A 27,384-nucleotide genomic window follows, 5' to 3' on the forward strand; every position below is an offset into this window, starting at 1 on the left:
TAGCTTACCTTCATTGGCTGGATAATCAATACCTTGCCTTCATTGGCTGGATAATCTATACCTTACCTTGATTGGCTGGGTAATGAATACCTTGCCTTCACTGGCTGGGTAATCAATACCTTATTAACCTCATCTTTGCCCCGGTGGGATGGGGGGGGGGAGTGAACCGCTCCCCCAACATAATACTTTATCTAAATGTAGAATTTTCAGCTCTTTTCGAATACGGGATAAAAATGGGGGGTCCTTATTCAAAATATCTCTTGGTTATTGTGTTATTGGGATTATTGGGGTTATCGAATTATTGGGTATTGGAGTTATTGGGTTATTACAATTAACCTTACTCTTGCCCGATCATCCCTGTGGTTAGATGAAGAAAATCATGAATTTGACCCCTACATGACCTTAGGCGAGTGGGGGGGTTAACCGCACCCCACTCATAATACGTTATCTGAACGTAGAATTTTCTGCTCTTTCCGAATTCAGGATAAAATATGGGTTCCTATTCAAAAAATGACTTTGACCTTCAAATGACCTTGAAAATAAATTTCAAGATCAAATCGGATTTCACAGAAAGGTTGCCCTCATTGTCCCAAACAACTTTTGTCTGAACAATTTTTTTGTACAACGCCAATCGTCGAAAATTTCGGGGTGGTTCCTTTAAAATGTGACACCCTGTATAGCGTTAGATATTATAAGACATAAATATTAATTATAACAAAATGCTTTCAAAGCAGCAGAAGGTTACTGTCTCGGTTACTTATGAAAAAATCTACGGTATTAAATGGCCATTCGATCGTATTTCGCTTACCAGACGACGTTTTAAAAGTATGATTGAGGAGGAAAGTACCCCCACGGATAGCGAGAACGTAGCTCCAACTGGGATAGTCTTCGCTAGCGTTCCGTAGTTGATGTAGTTGATGACGTGGGGCACACTCCAGAGGAAGTAGCGCTTCCTCTACTAAGGAAGCAGGCTGTCCTGTCCTTAGCCCTGTGCTCGTCGCCGGTTCCCTCAAGCAATGGGGGATGTAGACGCACGTCTGCACGGTCATACGCACACACAGAATACCGCTCAAGTTTCTCGTACGAGTACAGGCGGATATCGCCTCTAGCCAATGGTTATCACGAGAAACCGAACTGCAATACTTAACGGGTAGCGGGAGGAGTTGAAAGGCAGATGAGTCTTAAGCGAGACTTACTGCACGATTTCCTGAACGAAACTGACTGCTTCACCGAGTTCCCCTTAACAGGAAAAGTCGCCGAGCACATCCCTACTTCTTTAGACCCTTAGCGAAGGTCAATGGGAATTTTGCCTAACTCACGCGTAGCATAACCCACCTGGACACTTCTCGCTAATAGCGCTGTCTTAATCGCTAATTACTCTCGCTAATTACTCTTATTAATTTGTTGCGAACAAAACATTGTAAAAATTTGTCACCTTTTCAATAAATACTATTCTAAAAATGAAATCTATCTAAGGTGTATTCTAAATATCAGTACGCGAACTCTAGCTGGATCAACAAATATATATTTCAACAAGTCTTTCAAGGTATAGTAACAAATAGTTATTTACTCCACTCATATTATAAATAGTCAGGATTTCAATTATTTTCTCTAAAGTGAGCCTTACCCATTAGGTTCATATTGGTACACGTTGAGTATTAATTACACTAAATACTGTGCTTCAGTGTAATTATTTTCTATAAAAAAAGCTAAAGCTGAACTGGGCGTATGCTTCTTTGCAAGTGGATCTTTTTTATGCTCTTCCTTTTTTGCTGAGTTTTGAGAACTTATCTACTTATTTGCAATAGATATTATAACAGAATTATAATTAAGATTATTCAGAAAATCTTGAACTCATTTATTCAAAGTTGTTAGCGAGACATTATTTAATATATTTGCATTTTTGCATTCACTGTGAATGCTCTATTGAATACATTTTTCGGTCTACCTCTTCCTTTCATTTGTTCATTTACTTTTCAACCCATCCTATATATCTGGGTATGAATACTATAGTATACTATAAAGTAATTAAGATTTATGTGATGAACGTCTCATTCTGTAATCATATAAAGAATAACGATAAGGTTCTGTATTAAATAATCTTTGATGATTCCCTAATTAATTTGTTTAAGCTGATAAGAATGAATTGTCACGAAACTCAAATTGTACTAGTTCGTGTGATTGTGTTATTGAAATAAGTGAATTGTATATGAGTGCTTTAGTTTACCAGAAAAATTTGTAATAATTAACAATTAGACTATTAACATATAATCAGATATATAAATAATAAGTCATTTTCTGTATCACAAGCCAGTTATGGTATTTTCGAAGGATTTAGATACGCTGAATTCAAATCTGGTCTCAGAATTATTTCATCACATCAGGTTTTCGAGATATCCTGACCTAAAAGTGCAAAAACCACGGTTTTTTGAGATATTTAAGGTCACGTAACATCAAAAATTTTTTCACAAAATCCTTTTTAAAGCATCTTAAGGCACAAATCTTTCCCTTTAAAATGCAGTTGATTTTGTCCAAATTTTTTTTTTTCGCCAAGATATCGTATTTAATATATATATATATATATATATATATATATATATATATATATATTTATGAATTTCTCAGAATCCGAAAATTCATTAATCCTTTGAAGCACACATGTTTCTATTAGCTTTTTAAACCAATCAACAGAGAAATTGTCGTTTACAAATTAAGGGATGAGCACTTGTAAATCACTTCAGAAGAATGTAAATAGAAACTCTATATAAAAAGTAACTCAAGATTTTGTCTAAGATTTTTTTATAAGGGTTCAAAGTCAGTCAACACTCGTCTTTTCAATTTGCAAGCCAAGGTATGTATTTTACCTAAAAAAGTTTCTTGTTTCTCATTTGTTAATTATTGCAAAAAGCCTCAAGAAGCCTGAAAAGAAATGGCCATTTCTACTACATCGAAGTTATAGATAATTCTAAAAGCTACAATTTCAGCTGTCGCGCGATTATTTTCGTTTGTTATTTATTGTAAAAAAATCCCAAAAACTCTAGAAAATGGTCATATCTACGATATCAAACATTCATTGCAAAAACAACTTTTTTGAATGTTTATTACTGATAAAGGAAAGCTCTTGTGATTTTAAAAGAAATGAGCAATAAAAATGATACGATTGTACATTTATATTAGTTACTGATTTATTCGTATTAGTTAACTAAGAGAGGTTCAAAGTACGGGGCAGTAATTTTTTTTGGGCTGAAGGTTATAACGAGCCGAGGCTCGTTATATATCTCTCTCCCCTTAAGTTAATCATAATCCGTTGATAATCCATGTACTCTTTTCCTTATGTATTTTCGCCTTGTCGTAGCTGTGGACGCGGCACGAGGTAAGTCAGGGAGCACCGAGTAGAGAGAGAGAGAGAGAGATCCGCGTGTACGCGTGTAAGCGTGGACGCCCGAGTGTCGCGCACGTTGCCTAATTGGCTGAGACGCGCCGCTGCCGAATAGCTAGCGCGAGAGAGGGGGACCACGTCCGCGTGCGATCAGAATCGGCTGCCCGTTTTGGCGAAAGGAAGCAAGTTCAGCGATCGACGCAAGGAAGAAGTGCTTTGTGCTGCACAGCCCGGGTTTTTCTACTGATAAAGATGAAGCGTGTGTGCGATCGTGGGTGCGTGCGTGAGTGTGTGTGTTTGCCGATCTTAGCCGGTCAGCCCGAGTGAGCTGCCTCGTGGCCGAACACCTGCGCGTGTTAAGTCTAAAGCCGACGCCACTGCGACTTGTCATGTAAGTGCCCGTTCGATCTTAACATTCTCTCTCTCTCGCTTGCTTCTCGCTTGCCTCTCTCACTGCGAATGCTATTTGTATGCCTCCCTTGTTATCTTAATCTTAATAAATATTCATTCTGCTAATTACTGCGTCTTTCCTCACAGCACTTCCTCCCTCCCGTGTGGCGCGTACGCCGGCTTGCACCGTCCGCTGCTACCTGACCTACGACGCTCTCCGCGGGCCGAAGGCTAGAGCGCCTTCGAGGGGCATGTCTGAGCCGCTGGGCTGAATCCCGCGTGTTCCCCGCACGAGTTACCCGCAGGCCGAGTAGCCACACAGCATCACCCTTAACGGGGTAGCAGAAACCCCGTTACAAGGTATCGAGTTATGAAGGTATCGAGTTATGAAGGTATCGAGGTATCGAGCTGCAAACAAGTCCACCAGTAGACTTCGGCTTTTGTCATGCTTGAATTAAAACCTCATTATTATTGTTAAAGAGCCAAAATATGTAAAACCTCGTATCGTAAGGAGAAAATGTAACGTATTAACAATCGAACGTCGTTGGCCCGATTTATTCATTTACATTATTACAACCATGGCGATTAAAAAAATAAAAAACTTATTTCGGCTCCTATTGGTGGATAATAAAATTTTGTTTTCAAAATATTCGTCTTAAACTCAGCTATATGAATTTAAAAAAATATATTTCTACAACGCATAGGGAAGCCACAAATCTAATTGTTTATACAAAAAAAGGCGCACTTTTTTTAAGTCAAAAATAAAGGGTTGAAAATTAATTTTTTATTCATCCTTAATTATTTATTTAAATTGACGTGTAACAAAGAGATTCAGCCCTTTTGCAAATCGATACCTTCAGCAAAAAAAAATTACAGCCCCGTACTTTGAACGTCTTTCAGTTGACTAATAAGAATAAACCAGTGACTAATAAAACTGTTCAATCGTATCATTTATTTTAGAATCACAAGCGCTTTCCTTTAACAGTAATAAACATTCAAAAAAGTCGTTTTTGCAATGAATGTTCTATATCGTAGATATGGCCATTTTTTAGAGTTTTTGGGATTTTTTACAATAACTAACAAACGAAAATAATCGCGCGACAGCTGAAATTGTAGTTTTCGTCAAATTTGAGCCTTTATAAAAAAAATCTTAGGCAAAATTCGAATTATATTTTATATAGAGTTTCTATTTATATTATTCTAAAGCGATTTACGTTGACTGTACCTATTTCTCAATTTTTGTACAAAGTAGGCCTTTTTTGTATCGGTTGATTGGACTATTTTTTGCATGAAGAATTTTACTCGAGAATTTTTTGGGTCACTAAATGCAAATTTGTAACTAAAATTTTGTTTTGTCAAAATTCATATTTCCAAAACACAATTTATGATTTGAAAAATTTTTGATTCGGTTATTTTGAATTCGCCATTTTGGATTTTGAAAAAACAAAAATCCTCAAGTAAAATTTTTCATGCAAAAAAAGCTAATTGAAAAATGTGTTCTTTAAAGGGTTAATGGATTTTCAAATTCTGAGAAATTCATAAATATATATATTTCAAAATATGATATCTTGGCGAAAAAAAAAGATATTTGAGCTAAATCAACGGTATTTGAAAGGGAAAGATTTATACCTTGAGATGCTATAAATAGTTTTCTGTGAAAAAATTTTTTAAGTTACATAGCCTCAAATGTCTCAAAAAGCAGTGTGTTTTGCACTTTTAGTTTAGGATATTTCAAAAACTTGATGTGATAGAGAATTTCTGAGGCCAAAATTAGATTTAGCGCACCAAAATCCTTCGAAAATACTATAGCTCGCTTATACAGAAAATATCCTATTATTTGTATGCCTGTCTAATCACGGAATATTTGTGAGAAAGATGCCAATAGATTTGTAGATTTTATTCAAGAACATCACATAAATCTTAATAGATTTATAGTATACTATAGTATTTATATCTAAATATATAGGATGGGTCGAAAAGCAAATGAGCAAATGAAAAGAAGAAGTAGGCCGAAAAAAGTCAATCGAGCATTAACAGTGGACGCAAAAATGCAAATATATTAAATAATATCTCGCGAACAACTTTGAATAAATGAGTTCAAGATTTTCTGAATAATCTTAATTATAATTCTGTTATAATATCTATTGCAAATAAGTAGATAAGTTCTCAAAACCCAGCACAAAATGAAGAGCATAAGAAAGATCCACTTGCAAAGAAGCATATGCTTAGTTCAGCTTTAGCTTTTTTCATAGTAAATAATTACACTGAAGCACAGTATAAAGTATACACTGCCCGTCAATCACTTTTGCCATGCTTACCTCAAAATTAGGCAAACTTGAAAGTTTTGTATCTCGGTCGGAAATCATCGTATCACAAAAAACAGCAGGGCATTTTAAAGGTAATTGCAAAAGCTTCCATTTAAGACGTGCAGATACTTAAAAATCAAAATATGTGTTTTTTACAGTAAAAAAACTGATTAAAAAAATTTTAATCTTTTTAACCTCGACTTAAATCAATGCCAATTTAGAACCAGGCGGTGGATGGTAAATCGACTGGAGGGGTTCGGAGGGTAATGTCTTTCCCTTTAAAATTAGCTCCCGCGGGATTCTATCCGATGTTTTTTAACCGAGTTACGGCGTTTTTTGTAAAAAAATAACCTTTTTTTCAATCTTCAATTACTTCGACTTGCGTACGTTTTGGAAAAAAATGCCAAGGAGAAAAAAGTTTCATTTTGTGCCCAAAAATACGAAAATAAAGTCAAAATAAAGAAATAGAGAAAAAATTTTTTTTCGGTTTTTTAGCGCATTAAAAAAATAAAGGAATTTAACTTTTTTTTTACGCTTCGTTTTAAAATGTCTAGGGACGTAGTAAATCACAAAAAAATTAAAACTAAGCGTAAACAAAAAATTAAATTCCTTAATTTTTTTAATGCGCTAAAAAACCGAAAAACAAATTTTTCTCTATTTATTTATTTTGACTTTATTTTCGTATTCTTGGGCACAAAATGAAACTTTTGTGGGACAGTACCCGACTTAGACTACGAATTTCTGCATGGGATCTCTTGCCGTTATTACTAGAGTTAAAGTGAATAAGGTTATGATGTTTCCTTCAGCATCTACAGCAAAAACCGTTTGATTTGGAAATCTTCAAGTTATATCTATCTAAACAATTGCAACATAAGCGAAGATTACGTACATCCGTGCATCTATCAAAAGTCGTCTATTTCAAAAAGGTAGGGATAAAAAGTGCTGTTCTGAACAAAGTGGACACATACTCACAGCGATACTAACTGCTTGATCTGACATGATAAAAACTGTGAGAGCTTGATTTTACCACTTGATTCTAAGTTTTCTCGCCTTTATCAGCGTACATTGTGGTCAGAGTCTGAACGTGTTTTTCCAAGAATGCAGCTAATTCAGAAAAGTCGCCGAGCTTGCAGACTGACCTTCGATTCCCATGCTTTTTACGTTTCAGAATCTAATCAAACTTCAAGAGTATGCGCAAGCTATACGTTTCAGTGTTCGACAGGCACTTTGAGATTTGTAAGGGTATGAACTGTAACGGTCCAGTCTAATTTGTCTCCTATTTTCCTCTGCAAAACGGCAACCCGTCACACACGAGACTATTAAAGAAAAGCGGTAATTGAGCGTAGGCGCTTTTCACACGTATATGCAAATGTGTTAAGGCAACTCTGCGAAAACATTACCATATAAGGAGCGTGACGTCACGACCGTGGGAAAATTTATTGTTTTCAACAGAAAATCGTCAATTATGAAGTTTTTTAAACAAACAAAAGTATTTCTTAGTTAAATTTGATGCGCTGATCCTGAATTTCATGTTGTTATAACTCTCAAGTTGATATTTGTTAGTCAAATCTAATCTACAAGTTAATATTGTTAGTTATTTTGCAATAAACAACGATATTGTTATTTCGAGCATGCGATTACAACCTCGACGTATTGAAACAGAAAAGCAAGAATTTGACACTTTGATAACTAATTATTCACTAAGTTATCAATAAATAAACAATTTATAATTTTTTTAAACAATTAAAATAACACTGTTAGATAGCAAATCGATCATACGTATCTGTAAAATTGATGATTATGATTGTCACTAATTTGCTGATTTTTAAACCGCTAAAAAAGAAATTTGCAAATCTGTTTTTTAATTATTATTCAAAATTAGAGAGCAACATTAATCATTTTTTATTTGAATAACATTCTTCTAACCACAAGCGATTTTTTCATGTAAAAATTTTCCATAATTTTATTGTAAAAGTGGCGTAATTTGATTATTGAATTGTATAACTTATAACTTGGAAAGGCGATTTTTCCTCGAGATGTAATTTATGTTAAAAAATTCACCATTTCAAGTTTAATTTTTTAAATCGTATAATTGCAATTTCGATCGAGCTATTTTGCGATAAAACATGTACAAAATTTGCGTCAATAACAAAAATAGCGTTGTAGGGGCTACCAAGCGTAGAAAAAAGCCCATTTTGCATGTATAAATTCGCTCGTCGCTGCGGCAAGAGGACTCACTATCCTACCTTGCTTAGCAGCGCGAGCACTGTTATAGAAATAAAGCCTCAGCTATTTCCTGAGATGAATTTCGTATTCAGTGGTTAGCCTGTTAAACTCCCATCCTACAGATATCTAAGCGCTCAACTCATGAGACTATCTCTCTCATGAGAAAAAAGCAGCCTTAGACATCTTCCCATCTGAAATATATTTGCTGTTGAGAGATTAAATTGAGCAGTGATTGCGGCGCTGTCGGGCCTCTCCCCGATAGATGCGATTATTCTCAATTGCATTTCGAGACAACTCATCGAGTTGGGAAGCCTCGTGGTTTGCTACTCGAAAGATTTTCTTTTATTACTTAGATTACGCGCGTGTCAACTTCTTGCTTTTCTCGGAGACGCAATTGCGAATTCAATATAAAGAGTCCGAACTATTGTTTTCATAACGCGAGATAGACTCAAACGTTACAGAACGGTGCATTGAAAGTTATCCGTACTCGATACACTTAAGTGATTTGGAGAAGTCTCTCTCCCGCTTTCGAGGGGCTTCTGGCTTCTTAGTGCGGTCCTCCGAGGTCAAGTTTTTCCCAACGAAGTTGTGCTTCATCCCTTCTGATATTTCCTTGAGGGATAATAGTACTTGGCTCAGTATATCGGCGGGTGGAGCCTTCTTCTCGCCATCAACTGCCTCGAGGCTTGGACAAGGCGTCGCCTCCGGTGGCGTCGGTGTGTAGATGACCTGGTGCGTTACGTTCTCAAGCACTTTCTCCATACAATCTAACCTGTCGTTAACCTCCGGCTTATCACTGGACATCGCTGCCACTTTGCCTTTGCGGCCCTTACTTCCATCAACGCGAGGATGGTACGCTAACTCCGGGTATAGAGTTGACTGAGGGTCTGGTACCACCCGTTCTACCCTTCGCTAGTGTAAGCTGTTTTGGGCCTTCGTGGCCAGCGCGTTCAGGGTCCGTATGGAGTTCACTTCAGACCTCCGTACTTGACCTTGAATGTCCGAGAGAAGGTTGGCGTGTAGCAGGTCCAATTGGCTATCAGGCATCATCTTAGGGTTTAGCCGCTTCATCAGGCCCATCATGTTAGCGACGTAGACATTCACTGGTTCGTCGGGGCCCTGATATCGGCTCTGAATCTCCTTCATTAGACGCTGCTTCTGCTGCACGCTGGTCCCAAATCACTCTCTTGCGTCCATCTCGAACTCAGCGTAGGAGAGCCATTCCTCCCTCATTGCCTTGTACCAGGTGAGGGCGCGACCGACGAGTAGCTCTGATACGGCTAGGAGCATCTCGTCTTCCATGAGTCCTGCGCCACTCCTCAAGTTGTCCAGCCTAGACAGGAAGGTGTCGATGCTTGCATTGCCCTCTCCTGAAAACTTGAGTTTCCATCCTCTGACAATGCGACCAACATCCCTTGTAATCGACCAGGGGTTTGGTGTCGGCTGAGATGACCACGTGCTCGGTGGGTGGTTATTTACTTCAGCATTAACTCCACTGAGTTAATGCTGTCCACCCTCTCCGAAAGGGAGCGTCCGGCGGGGGGGTCCTGCCGGTGGCCCCCGTGGGTCCAGCTGGAGTACTTTGAGGTAGCCTGGTGTCGTAATGGTAGGTGAAGGTATCCTGGAATGCTACGCTCCTACGCGTGTTCTCTTGTTGTCTCATTTCGCTGGAATTATTCGTATTGTCTTGCTGTACATTTCTGTTTTCGGTATTTTCCAGTGCGCTCATCCTGGCAGATAGGTCGTCCAGTTGGCTTTTCACATTGCTGCAGTCGTTATATATCTGGTCTAATACCTTCGTTCGACTCGACACTCTCAATGAATTTAGCAGCTCTAACTTCTTCTCATTCTCTCTGGACCGGAAAATGAGATCTTGAATTATCACAGCGAATACCGGCGGGAGTCGGAATTGGCTACCATCATCAGCCGTTATCGTAATATACTTATTACTGCTCGTACTCTCGCCGTCGTCCAGGACATTTATGATGTTTATCGCTGTTTCTTGTATTCGCGATATCACTTCTGCACTCCGCATTAGCTGGGCTAGCGGGTGTTCTCCTTCTTGTTCGCATGCTGTGTGTTCCGCGCAGATGGATATGATTAGCTCTGAGCGTAGGGCTGCCCTTCTTGCCGGGTTGCTGTGCTGGTTATCGACTTCTGCAAAATCCGCTGCAGAGTAGTCGCCTAACAACCAGTTTTACAGTCGTTCAGCTCTCGAGAGCTTATTCCCGCTTGTCTTGAGCTCCAGTTGTTCGAGGTATTCGTTAATTTCCTCGTCTTGGAGCGTCAAAACCCAGTCTTCTACCTCTTTCTGAGTGCGGTCCATCGTTATCTGTTCGTTGCGTTGCGGCTAATTTTCGCTTAAATTTACACGCTTGTTCCGCGGGTGATGCGAGTGCGAGTGCTAATTAAAATCAGTTAACACGCAAAATTTTGACTTTACTAGTCGACGGTAGGCTTAACAAAGGGCATTTAATGTTGTAATTACTGAAAGACTCTGCTCGTTATTACGCAATACAATGATCCTGCCTATCAAGCGCACTAACTGTTTGTTAGCGCGGCTGTGTTGGTTAGTATCTAAGATATTATAACGAGCGTCTATATGCGTAATCACCGATGACTGTGGCTAACAATATTTAAAAAAACACATTTACGTTGAGACACGCGATATCAAATAAAATTATTAATTTGAGTTTCTTTTGTTTTGAATGTTGCCGGTGTTAGTATTTCCCCGGGCCAACGGGTACAATATTGTTGATTTGCGGCAACTTTCAAAACCTATCGGTGTTTACGCTTTGTCTAAGAGTCGTTCGGTCGCACTCGCACGCGCTTACAGCGACTGTTTACAATCTATCGTCGCGGCGCGCCTTCCCAATCTAACTACCGGAGAAGCGATGTTTACTTAAATCTGTTTAAAGAGAGAAAAAAGAGAGAAAGAGAGAGCAGCTATGCTTACTACCTACCTTTTTATCTTAAGTTGACTATGTCAATTACGAATGCAGATCGCACCTGGTTTGAGGGTGATTAAGCTTCTCCACTACTTTCAGGAAGAGAGAAAGAGAGAGCAGCTATGCTTACTACCTACCCTCTTTATAATTTAGGAACGTATGCAGCTTATCTTATACTCATATTGTAGAAAAAATCTTACCTGATAATATTGCGAGCGTTTGATGTTATGATTAGTCTCAAGGGAAACTTCGATCTGTTCATAGCTAATTATGAAATTGGTGATTAGCTTTTCGTTTTAAATTTTATTTGTGCAAAAAAATTTTTTGTTAGCGTTTGAAGTTTTATTTAAAATAGTGAAAATGGAAATTATAGTTAACGCCTGTCAGCTTCTAGAAACCGCAAATAATTTTTCTTAAAAATTGAAAATAATTATATATATATATGGGACGTTTCACGTTAACCGGATCACCTGCGTACCCAAAATTTGTGTTGATGGATCTTGACGTTTGAGGTATCAAAATGTATGTTTGGACAAGAATTTTCACAATTTTAACGGCGAAATTTAAAATTCAATATGGCGGCTACAATATGGCGGCCGGAAGCTGGGAAAAAACCGCGTGTAAGGCATAAAAAGCTTGCAGAAAGAAAAATGCGAAACCTATCGGGTCATTTTTAGGCTCAAATTGTAGCTTAGGGATACCCTTTATTAGCTGTTGGGGTTGGATGAAAAAATCCAACATGGCGGTTCCAATATGGCGGTCGAAATTCACTATGGCGGACAAATTTTTAAAAATCAACAAATTTATACCAAATTCGATATATGGGGGTTTTTAGGGTCGCTGTTCACAAATCCGGGGTCAGATTTACAAAATTCAAGATGGCGGATCTAATATGGCAGACAAAATTTTAAAAATTAACAGACTTTTCTTAAATTCGTTATAGGGAGATTTTTGGGATCGCTGTTCATAAATCTGCGGTCGGATGTACAAAATTGAAGATGTTAGATACAGGATGATAGACCTAATTTTAAAAAATCAATCGATGCCCCCAAATTCGGTATATTGGGATTTTCGGGGTTGCAAAATTCAATGTGGCGGATGTAAGTGTATAGACCACTATTTTTAGTGAAAATTGCTACTCTTAGCACTACCCAGGAGCAACGACGTGGACGTAGTAGTTTTCTGCTCCCTTTAAGGTGCTTGTTTTTAGTGAGTCCCCTTGCCTCTCACTATCAGGATGCTTATTAATTTTTAAAAATCAACTTATTTGTAATTATAATCAATTTTTGCAAGTAGTTTTTTTGAATGAGAGTATTCTAGTACAGATAGAGTTTTATCTGTATTCGGAACGAATCCATGCGATGATTGGATTTTTGTAACTTTTGGACATTTATCAAATCTCTTTTTTAGAACTGAAAGGACTTTTTCATGATCCTTCTTAGAATATAAGAAAAATTTTATGCCAAATTCTCGTTTATTAGCCCAATTAAAGAGGCTCTGAACATTCAAAATTGCTTCATTTTCTGAAACTAGCAAGCTCGCTCTTGTAGCTTCTCTTTTTACAATGGCTCCGACGCCATCTGGAGCTCCTTTTCCGTGAGCAGTGGCGGAAGTATGCCATTTAGCATCCACTCCAAAATCCATCTTGTGGTTCATTAGATTAACCATCTGATAACGATTTTTGAAGTGCTGTTTGGCACCGTCACTGATATATATGATCTTTTTAACATTCGGTATGACTTTACAGATTTCAGGTACAAGTTTTTTTTGCATCAAGTATACAGCAGCAGCATCGTGCTTAGTACACTCCGACATCGATAAACAGCTAAAATGTTTTAATTCACCTTCTGATTTATAGTAAACAACAGCTGGAAATATTGTAGATTGATCATTATTATAATGAAATTGCTGGGCGGCATTTTGAGCAACGTAAGCATAATTTTCTGAAAAATCTAATTGTACGAGCACTTCACCAGCTGAAAGATTATTCTTTTTTTCTTCAATAAACTTAGACTGTTGCTTAGCAATAAAGTGATGAGGTATCAACTTTTTCAATGTAGAAGAAAGAACTTCAATGAAATCTTGCGTTGATAGACACTGCTTTATTAGTGTACATCTGTCAGTTGCCTGCCAGGTACTGAAGATTACTTGACTAATATTATTCTCTTCCATAACATTTTCAACGTAGTCTATGAATTTTTGAATTTTCGGACAAAGATCACACTGCTCCAAATAACAGTTTTCTGTCGGATTCTTACAAAGAACATAATTTATACAGTCTTTATAATCTTTGAGAGTACCATTAGAGATATTTTCTAGATTAATAGCGTCAATCATAGCTTTGAAGTTTTCATGTATAATACACACGCATACATTATGCGTACCAGCGGATCCTGCGAGTACACACCACCTTGGTCTGAGCTCGGCAAATTTGGTAAGACCAATCGGATATTCAGGAAAATTCTTTTTAAACTCTATGTGAAGATTTTTAATATCATTTAGTAATAATCTTTTTTGTTTTTTTGTCTTTTTATCATCAATACAAACAGTAACAGTATCTTTTTTATTGGACATGATTCTGCTGTTAATATCGTTTTCATAATAATCTATAACTGCTTTTATGGTTTCTGGCGGTAAAGTTTTTCTAGATTTTGCAACTGGAGACGCCAAAATCCCAGCTGATTTTTTTAACTGTTTGGATATACGTGCCTTCTTATAAGATGTATCAAATTCCTCGGCAATTCTACGTATACTCCATCTTTCAGGCAAAATAGTGAGTATACTCGTACGTAATGGGTCATTCTGTGGAAGAGAATTAAATTTGTTTTTAAGTCCAGTTAAAATGTCTTTAAGATCATCAGCAGTATTTGAATCCTCCTCTGCCTCATTTGAGTCAGAAGGAGGCTATCTTGTAATTCGGCATTATTACAAGAGTCCTGCTCAGAATCGAGACTCATATCGTTTGCTGAAGATGAGGTATATAGTGTATCAAAAGATTTTCTGCATGCATCACAAATTACTGACCATTCTGGAAATTCAGGATGTACTTCGTGAATTTTCTTAGAGATCTTCCTGATAATTTTGCTATGTCCTCTATCAATACCGAAAGGGTTAATACATCTGTCTCCACGGAATTTTTTTTCTGAATTGGAAAAAAAAGGAAAATATAAATAAAACTGAGAAAATAAAAATAAAAAAACCAAAAAATGTGTGAATGATAAAATAAAATTTACAAAGACTGGACTACCAATTATTCTAAAAAGAACGATTGGGAAAAAAGTTGCCTACAAGATGGTATTAAATGTCGCTGTTGGATTCTGAAAAAGACTTTTGAAAAACTCAGATAGAAATAGTAAACATCGATAAAAATTGCTGTATTTATAATTTTGACAAAGTAAATCACTTGTGTCTAGTCATGCATCACCTAATGATGATAATTTGAAGTTTAATTATCGTATGATGACCAAAATGGAAAATTCAAATTAATTTGGTTCTGCACAAGTTTGCTCTAAAAGAGTGTCAAAATTCAACGTTGTAACTCTAATTTCCTATATGGGGGTGTTTCGAATCATGAATCCAGATCTGCAAAATTTAAGATGGCCAATGCAAGATAGCGGAAGAAATCTTTAAAATTTGACTGATTTACTCAAAATTTGGTATACAGGCGGTTTTGGGGTAGCTAATTGTGAATTCGTGGTCAGATTTTCAAAATTCAAGATGATAAATTAAAGATGGCAGTACATATTTGCAAATTTGTTCCGCATCTTGGATCTGTCATATTTAACCCTTAATTGGCACTGTGGGTAAAAAATATCCCAAGTAATTTTTGAGCTTAAAATATACGTACGTACTAAATTCGATAAAATGGATCATGTGGTGGCATCTATCAGTAGTTGATATTACTATACAGGTACAATAGGTACGCGTAGTGCAGCAGGCGTCAGTGTATGTTGGGCAGTCGCTCAAAGTAGACGCCAAAAATTGTTGGGAAATTGATTTACCCAACAATTTTTTACCCATACAACAAGCATTTACCCATAAATTTATAGCTAAAAATATTAAAAATTATGCGACTTATGATTATTTAAGTGAAATTTTTTTCATGTTTTTTTGCAAACTATTTTTCAAAAATTTTTTTTACTAGATTAATTTAAATAAATGACTATGAAACCAATTAGACTTCGAAAAACTTACCCTAAAGTACATTATATAATGTTTTTGAGCAAAAATATTAGATATTAGCTGAAGAAAACTTATTTTAATGCGTTGGGATATTAAATACCCTATGTGTCAGTTACGTATATTGAAACCAACAGTGCCAATTACGGGATAATTCCAAATTTGACATTCAATTTATGAACAGCAACTTTAACAATCCCATATACCGAATTTTAGGGCAATCAGTTGATTTTTGAAAATTTTGTCCGCCATATTGGATCCGCCATCTTTAATTTTGTAAATCTGACCCCGGATTTGTGAACAGCGACCCTAAAAACCCCCATATATCGAATTTGGTATAAATTTGTTGATTTTTAAAAATTTGTCCGCCATAGTAAATTTCGACCGCCATATTGGAACCGCCATGTTGGATTTTTTCATCCAACCCCAACAGCTAATAAAGGGTATCCCTAAGCTACAATTTGAGCCAAAAAATGACACTATAGGTTTCGCATTTTTCTTTCTGCAAGCTTTTTATGCCTTACACGCGGTTTTTTTCCAGCTTCCGGCCGCCATATTGTAGCCGCCATATTGAATTTTGAATTTCGCCGGTAAAATTGTGAAAATTCTTGTCCAAACATACATTTTGATACCTCAAACGTCAAGATCCATCAACACAAATTTTGGGTACGCAGGTGATTCGGTTAACGTGAAAAGTCCCATATATATATAATTTTAATAATTTTTATTGAATAATTTATAGTATATTAATGCTATCCCGCGTGAGCTGCTGTATTGGTTGCTCATTGTTCTTTTAAACACAATAAGTTCTTTTTTTATATTATTTAATATTTAATATTAAAATTTTTTTTTTTCAGTTGCTCAGGTGTGCAGGCAACACAGCACGTTGCCCAACTAACTCAGATGATTGCGGTTGTTCGTGAAGTAAGTTTTATTATTATTATTATTATTATTATTAAATTCTTTTCATGTACTTATACAGATTTTTTATTTTTCAGTGGATCAAAGAATCATTGACGGAAAGGCTGATCGCGTAACAATTAGCCTATCAGATTGAGAAGCCCGTAGAAGATCGAGTGAGGGCGCAGCTTTATCGCCAGAAGCGCGCAGAAATAATAAGAAAAAACAAGAATTCTCATGATTAGAGCGGAACAGGAAAGTTGAGAGAGATAGATAGATAGATAGATAAGAATTTATTCACCGTGATGGCAAAACATAAAATACAATAATATATAAATATATACAGTAATTGTCACAGCTTTAGTTTACATTATGCCGTACCGGCATCACATTTCATCACAGTTCGATTACAATTTTAGTTCCTCAGTCAATAAATAAAATTATGATTGTAGTTATTACGTTAAAATAAATAGACTAGGATTTGACTAGTTCACAGTTCGATATTCCAGAGGAAACAATAATTCTTATCACTACAGTCTAGCTTGCTTATAACTAGTAATGCAGTCAAAAGTTTAGGCTAGTTTTCGTCATACAGACACAAAACAGCACAAAAAATAAATAAACAAATATAATTCACTACAAACACGTAAATAAATAACTGTACAAACATTTATACAGTAAACTGATAGAAATAAGAATACTCCAGTGGTACCACCCTACGCCCTCAATGACGCAAAGTATCCGCGCGCCCCCCTCTTAAAGCTGCTAAGCGACGGCGCGTGCCGCAGGTCAGATGGAAGAGTGTTCCAGAGATGGGCACCCATCACCTGGAAAGACCTGCGAGCCGTCTCCGTTCTAACCTTAGCAACTCTAAGCTCAGCCTGCCCCGCCCTACCCGGATACCTTGACTTGTGCCCTATGAAGAGCTCAGCCAGGTAGCCAGGCTCGCGCATGGTCAAGCACCTGTACATTAGCAGGGACATGAAATATTCCCTGCGTACGTCCACGCGAAGCCAACCCAACCGCGACCTATATGGAGAGACCGAGACATCACGCGGGATACCATAGATGTATCTTACGCACGCGTTGCTCAGTCTCTGCAGCCGCTCCCTCTGCTCCGCCGAGGCCCCCAGACACACCACGGTGCAGTAGTCCAGGTGAGGCTGGACCATCGACTCCACCAATCTGCGCCGGAGCAGCTCCGTAGTACACGGCCTAACAAAACGCAGGCCGTACAGAGCTCTCCAAACCTTCGCCGCGACCCGGTCAATGTGCGATCTCCACGACAGCTTGCTATCGAGAACGACCCCGAGACTGGTCACTTCATTACTAAAGGGAACAAATACTCCCTCTTGCACCTCAACACCAGGCAAGACCTCAGCGTAAATGTCATTGACATGTTTGTTAGTTCCAAACATGATAGCTTTGGTCTTGCCCGCGTTCAGGCGCAGATCCGAATCCCGGGCCCAGTTCGCCACCAATCTCGCAGCCTCCGTCAGCATTCGGATGCCCTTTGTCAATTCATTTTTATGTATATGCAGATAAATCTGCAAGTCATCCGCATAGAAGAGGTATGAAACCTCATGTCCACGGAGCACATCTTTCAGATCGCCGACATACAGGCAAAACAAGAGCGGTCCCAGCACCGAGCCCTGTGGAACCCCCAGATTCGTCTCCCGCCACTCCGAGCCCCCACCCCCAGCAGTAACCCTTTGCGAACGACCATCGAGGTAGGACCTCAGCCATTCGAGAGCAGAACCAGAAAAACCAAGAGCATGGAGCTTGCGCAAAAGTCGCGAGGGTTATATGGTGTCGAACGCCTTGCTGAAATCGAATAACAGCAAGAGCATCATCATCCTTTTGTCAACGCCCATTCGGATGTCATCCGTCAACTTTAATAACGCTGTCTGAGTACTGTGGCCCCGCCTAAAGCCGGCCTGGAGGGGATCAAAAAGATTTTCTCTATTCAGATACTCCGTGATCTGGTCATGGGCAAGCTTCTCGAGAACCTTTGAAAGAAAGCAAAGCAAAGCTATCGGACGAAAGTCCGAGGCCGAGGAAGGGCTGTTGTTCTTCCTCAAGGCAATCAGCTGTGCCCGCTTCCAGGCTCCCGGGAACTCCCCCTTAGCAAATGAGGAATTAAATATTAACCTCAGGTGCTCACCTATGACTGGAAGAGCCTTCACCACCACCCCATGGGGAATCCCGTCCACGCCGCTCGCTTGTGATGTAAAATGGGAGACAGCTAGGATGACGTCATCGATGCCAACAGGTTTGAAGGTAAAACCTCGCTCATCCGCGACATCAACTCCAATCATCCCACTATCTATATCCTCAAGCGGCGAGGCCGAAACCCCAGCGAAGTGGTCATTCAGCTCGTTCAAGGTAAACCCATGAAGGCCATCCCCACCCGCCCCTGGCAAGAGGCCCAGGTTCCGCATTTCCTTCCAAATATTTTTACCTTCATCAAGAGCGCTAGACAGATGATTTTGAAGGAAATTAACGCGCTTCTGTTCCAAACGAACCTCGACCTCCCTGCTAAGCCTAAGAGACTCCTCTAAGACATCCGCCCGCCCGGTACGCTTATAGCGTCTTCGCGAGGCATCACGTCTGTCGACAAGCCTCCTCAGCTCTGGACCAAACCAAGGAGCATACTTTTTCCTAAGGCATATTGTCTTCTCAGTTGCAAATTTATTTATGGCCTCAGTTAAATTATGGTTGAGGCATTCCAGCGCTCCCTCCAAATCCGACTCAGCAGCGCCAACAGATGCCCAATCGCAGCGTGTCAAGAAGTCTAAAAGCATATCCGGGCGAATGCGACGAAAGCTGCGATAGGTAAAGCTACCCGCCGAAGGAGAAGGCACACGGATGTCAATCATGACCTCTATAATCGCGTGCTTACCGAATTCGGGGAGCAATTCGTTCTTCTGGTCCGTGATCGTGTCGCATGCGTCGGTCAGCATGACATCAATCCATGTGTGGGAATCACCCACGTGATGAGTCGGGCCATGCCGAACCAAACTCAGCGACAACTCCCCACCCAAACGAGCGATGGAGAGAGCATCATCCGAGCCCGAACTCATATCGGCATTAAGATCACCCATGATGATCTTATGACTGAAATCACCACAGAGATCCCTCAACACCTCAAAAAGATCCGAGCCCTGCTGCAAGGGCACCTTAGGCGGACGATAGATGACGCCTATAAGCACCGGAGGAGAATTGCCCGTCTCAATACTGCAAAACAGGTACTCTGGTATTCCCGGTTTCCCAGGCCCTTGAGTGGCGGATGAAGCCAGCCTTGTAATTTTAAATTCTTCACGTATGAAGAGGGCAACACCGCCCCCATTAATGTTGCGATCGCTTCTTATCACCGAGTACCCCGGAACCCGTATGATGTGATCATCAACCACTGGTCCCAGCCAGGTCTCAGCAACCCCAAAAACATGATAGATGGCATCCCCAGCCAGGAACAGACGAAGCCTCTCAACACGCGCTCTAAGCGAGTTAATGTTGAGAAACCCAGCCCTGAGGAAACCACCGCGACATGCAACATCTTTGGTGCTCACCGTCCCGAGTCATGCCATTTGCGAGTTGACATCAGTGCCCTCTCTGATCCGCTGCATGCTCTCTCCTCCCGATGGCGTAGCGCCCCTCGAGTCGGTGCTCAACTCCGCTGACGACTGCAACCCGCCAGTCGACTCCCACGCCGACCTAATCGCCTGCAGATCCGCTGCCGTCTCGAACGCGTACGCCCTCTCTCCTGTCCTTCGTCGGACCAGAAATCTCCCACCACTGTGCCACACATACCTGAAGCCAAGCCCCTTTGCTACCGGCTTCAGGGTTAGGAATGTTTTAAATTGAGCTTGGGGCAGGAGTTCATTAATAAATAATTTCCTCCGTGGCACCTTGGCAGACAACTCCGGCCCGAGAAGGTCCTTGTCTAGGTCCTCAGTCGTAATACAAGCACGGGGCATGCCACGCTTCGCCTTCATTATATCGCGCAAAAGTCCCTCGTCTCTGACCCCTACAATGTAGGAGGGCTGGGATAACCCTGCTCTCCGTTGTCCCTCCTGACTCACCGCCCCCGCACCTACAGCGCCCTCAGCTGGCCGGCGACGAGGCCGCGAGACCCTAACCCCCGTCACGCCCTCTGGCGTCACCGAAGGCAGAACGACCTTCAGGGCCGCAAGAGCCAGCCCACGCAAGCTATCAGGGGAAACGTTGGACGCTTCGTCCAGAAGGCCATGTATTATGACCTCATGGCCTTCAGCGCCTCCACTTTGTGGTAACGAAACCCCCTCCAGCACACCAGACGGTACTGCGTCCCCTTCCAGGTTCAAAGCGGCACCTCTGGAGCTTGAAGCGGGTGTTACATTGATAACCCCTTTGTCAATGCTGGCTTTGGTCTTGTCATGATTAACGTTCTTTGGGCTGCATTTTATGTTGGTGACCCGGCAAGCACACCGGACATCACCAGACCTGGTACATGCTTGTTTTAATCTTTCTTCTAGAGAGCGGTTGCTCTCCAGAAGAGTACCGCATAATTTTTGCAGGTCTTTGACCATCGAGGACTGATCTCGGATCATGCCCTCTAGTGTTGCAATGCGCCCTTCACCGGTAATCTCTCCTTCAGTCACAGGTAATGTGGTGACCATAGAAGCATTTTCCAGTTCCGGATGCCGCTTCACAAGGGCCTTTACTTCATCGACTTGTCGCTCGATGGTATCGAAACGCTGGAATAATAATTCCAGGGTGCTTACCGGAATCAGTATATTATTACTTGGCAGCTCCGGCGTCCCTAGGAAGTGCTCATCTACACTTTTGTGCGCATCGTTCTTGTTTGTCACTTCCGCGTTAACACTCTGGTCAAATCCAGGCGCCTGTATAGCGGCAACAGGTTCTGACACACCTTGAATTTTGGCAGGCGCCCTCTCACCTGCAACCAGCCGAACTGTCGTCTGCTTATCGCCAGCCGGCCGACTCGGCGGGCGAGGTGTTCGTTTCGGCGATAGGCCACGCCCCATCGTAGGTGAGGGCATAGATAGAGCGCACGAGCGACGATGGACTGGTACGCTCATGTTGGTGTTTGCACGCAGCTTGCTCACCTGATTTTTCGCTGACGATGGGATTGGCGCGGCACTCATGTTTCCATCCGCTGATTTTCGAGTAGCCGATTTGCGCGCTGCGATGCTCGACGTTGCTGTTGTTGTTGCTGGCTTCGACGGGTCAATTCGGCAGTTGTCACAGGGGCCATCATTTTTGTTGCCAGAACACTTGCTGTGCCGTGGCTTCTGGCACACCGTGCAATTTTTCAGCCTCCGGTTCGACGTTTCCCCGCAGACAACACACTTGAATTCGCTCATGTTGCTCGAGCGATTCAAATTTTGGCGGGTATCAGCGAGGTGGAGCTGTTATGGTCGATCGGCGCAGGCGCGACGATGCGAAATTTTTGCGTCAAAAATTCGCCAAGAATCGCACGGCCTTCCTTAACCTCTCTCTCCGGTAGCACTTTAAATAACGGGCTCCCTGGTTCCTCCAATGGAACCCAGTAGATCACGCTCCCGGCACGTGGAGCCTGCGGGAGACCGGAATGTCCGCAAAACACACACACCCACAGGAGTGAGACGAGTAGCCGATTCCAGCTGCCAGTTGACGGAGCAAAGCCGCACACCTCCGCACACGCCAGAGAGAGAGAAAGAGAGAGGGTGATTAAATTAGATTAAACCATTTTTTTATTTAGCCATGAGGTATAACCCCGTAGGCTTCAAGAAAAATAAAGTACTCTTACAGTAATAAAACAATAAAACAATAAAATAGCAATAATAATAACCAATAATAATCATTAATAAACGAATAATAAACAATAATAATAAAACAATAAAACACACTAGATAACATACGCTATACATTGGCATTATAACAATAAACATAACAGGATAAAACGCAATAAGAAAGGCAATAAGAAATGACGGAGTGTGAGACAATAATATCACACTGATAAAATAATATAAATAACAATACAAAACTGGAGATACGCAGGTCGCAGAGTATAGGAGAAAATAAGTCGCATAAAAGAAAGAGGGAAGAGAATCGTGTGAGCAAAAAGGATAGGTGGGCCTCAATGCTGAGAGGGTGGCCTCACGGCAGACGGTGTCACGCGTTGGAGAGGCACGAGCTCGCGTAAGTCAGCCTCAGTTAAGATGGGGATCAGCTCGGAGCGCTGAGTCTGCCTGCAGAACACTCTCAGGTTACGGACCACTGACCAGGCATAACCAAGCTCAGCACTAACCTTTCTCGCTTTTGTGAGAAGATCGAAGACCGGCTTCGGCCATATGGGGCGAACGTAGACTCTCGTCGGTCCACCGGTACCAAAGATTGACTGGGCGGTGTGTTCCTTTAACTTCGGGGAGAAACGAAGAATCCTATCTCGGATCGATGGAGAGTCCACAAGAAAAGCGAATGAGCGGCCAGACCGACGAGCAGCGCCGGGAAGTGATAGTGAGCTTTGGGAAGAGACTGAAGAATGGTTCCAATCACGCGTGTTTATAATTTGCGGCAGATTGTGCATCCCGCCAAAACCGAGCGCAACAAGCAGTGAAGTTGCTGCCTGGAACAGTGTGCCCTGATAGTCTGAGGGAAGACCGTGGACGAGGAGTTCCGGCTCGTCTATGACTGCAAAAAGAGCATCTCTGACCTGGTGCTCCAAGCGCAATTGGGACCACAAATCGCGCATCTCTTGATGTCTGCCGGCATTTAGTTGGGCCTCCCGCTTGAACCACTCAGGTGTATCCGCCATTGTAGTAGAATGATCTGCGCCTTGATAAGAGATTGAGTGCGGGGACAAATGCAGGCGGTTCTGATTCGTAGCAAAGACGTTGGTTGCAGGAACGAAGGACTTAGATGACGAATGATGAGACGCAGTACAATGTTGCTTGGTTACCGGTGACAATAGCGGCCGAGTAGGCGAGGCTAGGCGTTTCTTAGCCCGCAAGAGTACAGATGGAGAGTGTCCGGTAGGCGTGGCGAATAGCGCGGCTGTATTGGCGATCGGTAATTGGTTGGAAGGTGACAAATCAGTACAACATATAAATTCAGTAGTTTTCGATATCGGCCTAGAATTTGGGGATTTCCAATTAAGGTGGTAAAGGGAGTTGCAGGAGCCGCACAAAAGAGATCTGTCGAGTCGTCGCAATGGAAGGTAACACTTTGCACAGTCTCTAATTGACATTAAGAAATCGTAGCGGATTACAAGTTTAGGAATTAGAGGATTAAGAGGGAGTCGAACTACGTTAAACTCAACAAGTAAATAAACTGGAGAGGAAAGAGCGAATTAACGTAGTCGAAAAGGTCAGGATAATATGTATGTGGCAGATAGAAAATTTGGCGCGAACAAGAGTAAACGAAATCTGCGACTCCTACCTGCAGTAAGATGAAATGCAAGATATTTCGGAAATCGCGGGAAATGTGGAAAAATTTGCGGGAATGTTAATTGGTAGAGGAACTTAACCTAAATGGCGCACAGAATTATGAGTACTTAAAATTAGTCGCTTAATAATAAATTGGCTGATGACTAACAGAAACAACAAAACAAATCACTCAGTCGCAACGGTAATGACGACGTTACAGGAGAAATTGATTAAAGGGCGCAGCCGGATAACGAGACGAGAATTAGATAAGATAGGATAAAATAAAATTAGCGATTTTGATGTATCTCTCTCACGAAGCGGTGTGTAGGCGATGATAATGTGTTTTAGTAGCCGATGTTGCAGGAAACCGGTGTGCAGGTCAAATAAATGTAGTGATGACAGATGAAACCAGTAGCTGCTGAAGTCTCACGTCCGTTCAGATTAAGGTGGATCAGGTTATGTGACAACTGTAGATTAAGGTAATGTGTAATTCCAGGGCAAATTATGCACTAACTAGCTCAAGCTTAGCTGCCCCTTGGACAACACATCACCTGGAACAACCTGCTCGCAGAGGTGCAACAAAATTATGTTAGTTAAACTATAAAAACCTGGAGCCGATGCGAAGTGCGCGCGGCGCTCACCAGAGAGACAGAGAGAGAGAGAGAGAGAAAGAAAGTTACATATGCTGTTATGTTTAGGTATTAAGTAAAGACATATTGTTTCAATGTGCTAGCTAACCAATCAATTGTAAATAAAAGAGCCATGGGAAACCATGGAGAAACCCGATAAGGTAACGAAGCTCAAGTCAACACGCACACGCACAAGTACTCACTGCTCGCACTCGAACGCCACTTAATTGAACGCGCAAGTTAACGCCAGGACTAAAGTCGAAAGCCACCCTCCAAATCGCCAGCCGCGATCCCAAAGGAGGAAAAATATAACTAGACATTGCGTTGTACCTTGAAAGCGATATGGTCAACCATTCTAGGTATAACAAGGCGAGGAAACGTAAGCAGGAGGCGACCGTTGAGAAACCAGAGCACTGCTCTAATACTCCGGTGCCAACTCAGTTTCCCTCGCAACCTAACAATCTTGACGAAAGCGAAGACGATTGCCCACCAGTTAAGAGGTTCAAGTTGAACGCACAACAAAATCCTGAAGGGGCCTGAAACTGAGGATCATACAATTGAACCTCAACAAAAGGCAAGTAGCCAACGATGAGCTGGGAGAAATCTTGACAAACAGAAATCTTGATATACAAGTGGCACTGGTGCAAGAACCATATCACTGGAATAACGCGATTTCAGGTATGGGCAGCATCGCAGCTATTCATGGAACCAAAAAGGGCGAAAAGATTCAAGCTGCGATACTTTACAATCCGCACAAAGTCACCGCTACCAAGATTTCTAATCTGTGTGACTCCCATTGTGTTTGCGCACAAATAATCGGAGCCTTTGGTGAAATTTATTTCATAAGCATCTACTGCCAGTTCAGCCACAGCAGGAAGACCTATCTTGACAAACTAGCTGAGACTCTAAAGCAATTGAAAGGCAAAAGAGTCTTAGTTGGAATGGATGCAAATGCCAAGTCAAAGATCTGGTCTAACACACAGGACAAGAATGGAATAGTCCTTGAAGAATTCATAGACCAATTCGGGCTAATAGTGGCCAACAGGAGGGACCAACTTCCAACGTGCCGTAGTGCGAGGGGTGAGACGGACATCGATGTAACCTTACACACATATAATCTGTCAAACCTCTTGACTAGCTGGGCGGTGAAAGAATGGACCACCAGTGACCACAGGCCCATAGTGATTGAACTGGATTTTGCCTCACAACCAGCCAGACTCATACGAACCGAAGAAATATTAGAACCAAGATTTAACATGAGAAAAGCTGATTGGGAGAAATTCGGGAGACTTTGTAAATTCGAAAAAGAGAACCTTTCTAAACTCCCCTTAGAAACCCCTAAAGACATTGAAACATATGTTTCAAAATTTGAAGAGGTTCTGATAAAGGCAGCAAAGGACTCTATTCCATCAAAAATGAGAAGAACGCGCTCTCAACCCTGGTGGAATCCTGATTTGCGAAGTAAGAAGCGAGCGATACAAAGACAACAAAAAATCACTGCTCTGAAAAACAAGGAAGGACCGAATATAAAACAAAGGAAAACCCTCCAGAGATCACTTGGAAAATTGAGTCAAATGAATTCCCAATATGCAACGGCTATTAAAAGAGCCAGAAGCAATAGCTGGCGAGACTTCTGCACTATTGAAAGCGAAAAGAACGCTTGGGCGTATCCACACAAACAAGCATCCAACAAAGTCAGAATCTCAAAAGCAATGTGCACGGTTAACCGTAATGGTTCAGTTACAAAAGACTGGAAAGAAACAAGCATGGCTCTACTAGAAGGATTAATGCCTGATGACGACCCAAGCTGCGAAAACGATACACATGCAGAAATTCGCAGATATATGCGGGAGGTTCCAACAACCGGCGTCGCAATGCCTTTCCTAACAAGGGAAGTCGAAATGGCCCTTAGAGCGAACAAGGCAGGGAAATCACCAGGCAAAGATAAAATAGAGTCGGAGATGCTTGTTAACGCAAAACCATTACACCAGGAACTGACGCGACTTTTCAACGCCTGCTTAAAATGCGGAGTGTTCCCCAGAAGATGGAAAAGTGGAATGCTAATCACGTTACTCAAAGGGGTTGAAAAATCCGAGAACGAGATTAAATCATATAGACCCGTATGTCTACTCCCTATAGCGGGGAAGACACTCGAGAGGCTTGTGATTCAAAGAATATCCAACATTCTTAATAGCTCGGACTGGTCTTCGGAAGATCAATTTGGCTTTAAGGCAAATAGATCTACAGAGGACGCCATTAGAAGACTACATGAAATAGTAGAAGAGGCAGAATCTGATCCGTCGACCAAGTACGTAGCCGCTATTCCACTAGACGTCTCAGGAGCATTCGACGCCTTATGGTGGCCAAGCCTGCTTTCCCAATTGAAAGAAAGAAATTGCCCGAAGAACATCTACAAGCTCCTCCAGAGCTACTTCAGTGATCGAGAGGTGGGCATATATGCTCACTTCGAAGAAACACTGAAAACAGTGACGAAGGGGTGCCCACAGGGTTCAGTTTTTGGGCCGGTAGGCTGGAATGTCATCTTTGACAAACCACTCCGGGCAATCAGGGACGCAGGATACGAAGTACAAGCCTACGCAGACGATGTACTTCCTATCATTAAGGCGAAGACACGCATTGATCTTGAAAGACAAGCCCAAGAAATCATTAATATAATGATGAACTGGTGCAAGTCTGACAAAATGAAGTTGGCAGTGGAAAAGTCAGCACTAATATGGCTTAAAGGCCAGCTAAGCGAGAATAGGAACCCTACAGTCAAAATTGGGAAAGACAACATTAGAACGCACAAAACAGTCAAGTACCTAGGAATCACGATCTCGAAGGGCTTCCGATTGGAAGAACATATTCGAAACGTAGTTCAAGACTGTAATAACATCTACTTCAAGCTAAGTAAAATAGCAAAAGCGAACTGGGGCCTAAAATTCAATTCCATGAAAAAGATATATAATGGCTTCCTATTATCGAAAGTTACATATGCCGCTGCGGGCTGGTGGCAAA

This window comes from Phymastichus coffea, unplaced genomic scaffold (assembly GCF_024137745.1).
Source record: "Phymastichus coffea isolate CEN01 unplaced genomic scaffold, Cenicafe_Pcof_1.1 PCOF00020, whole genome shotgun sequence".
NCBI classification, from domain to species: domain Eukaryota; kingdom Metazoa; phylum Arthropoda; class Insecta; order Hymenoptera; family Eulophidae; genus Phymastichus; species Phymastichus coffea.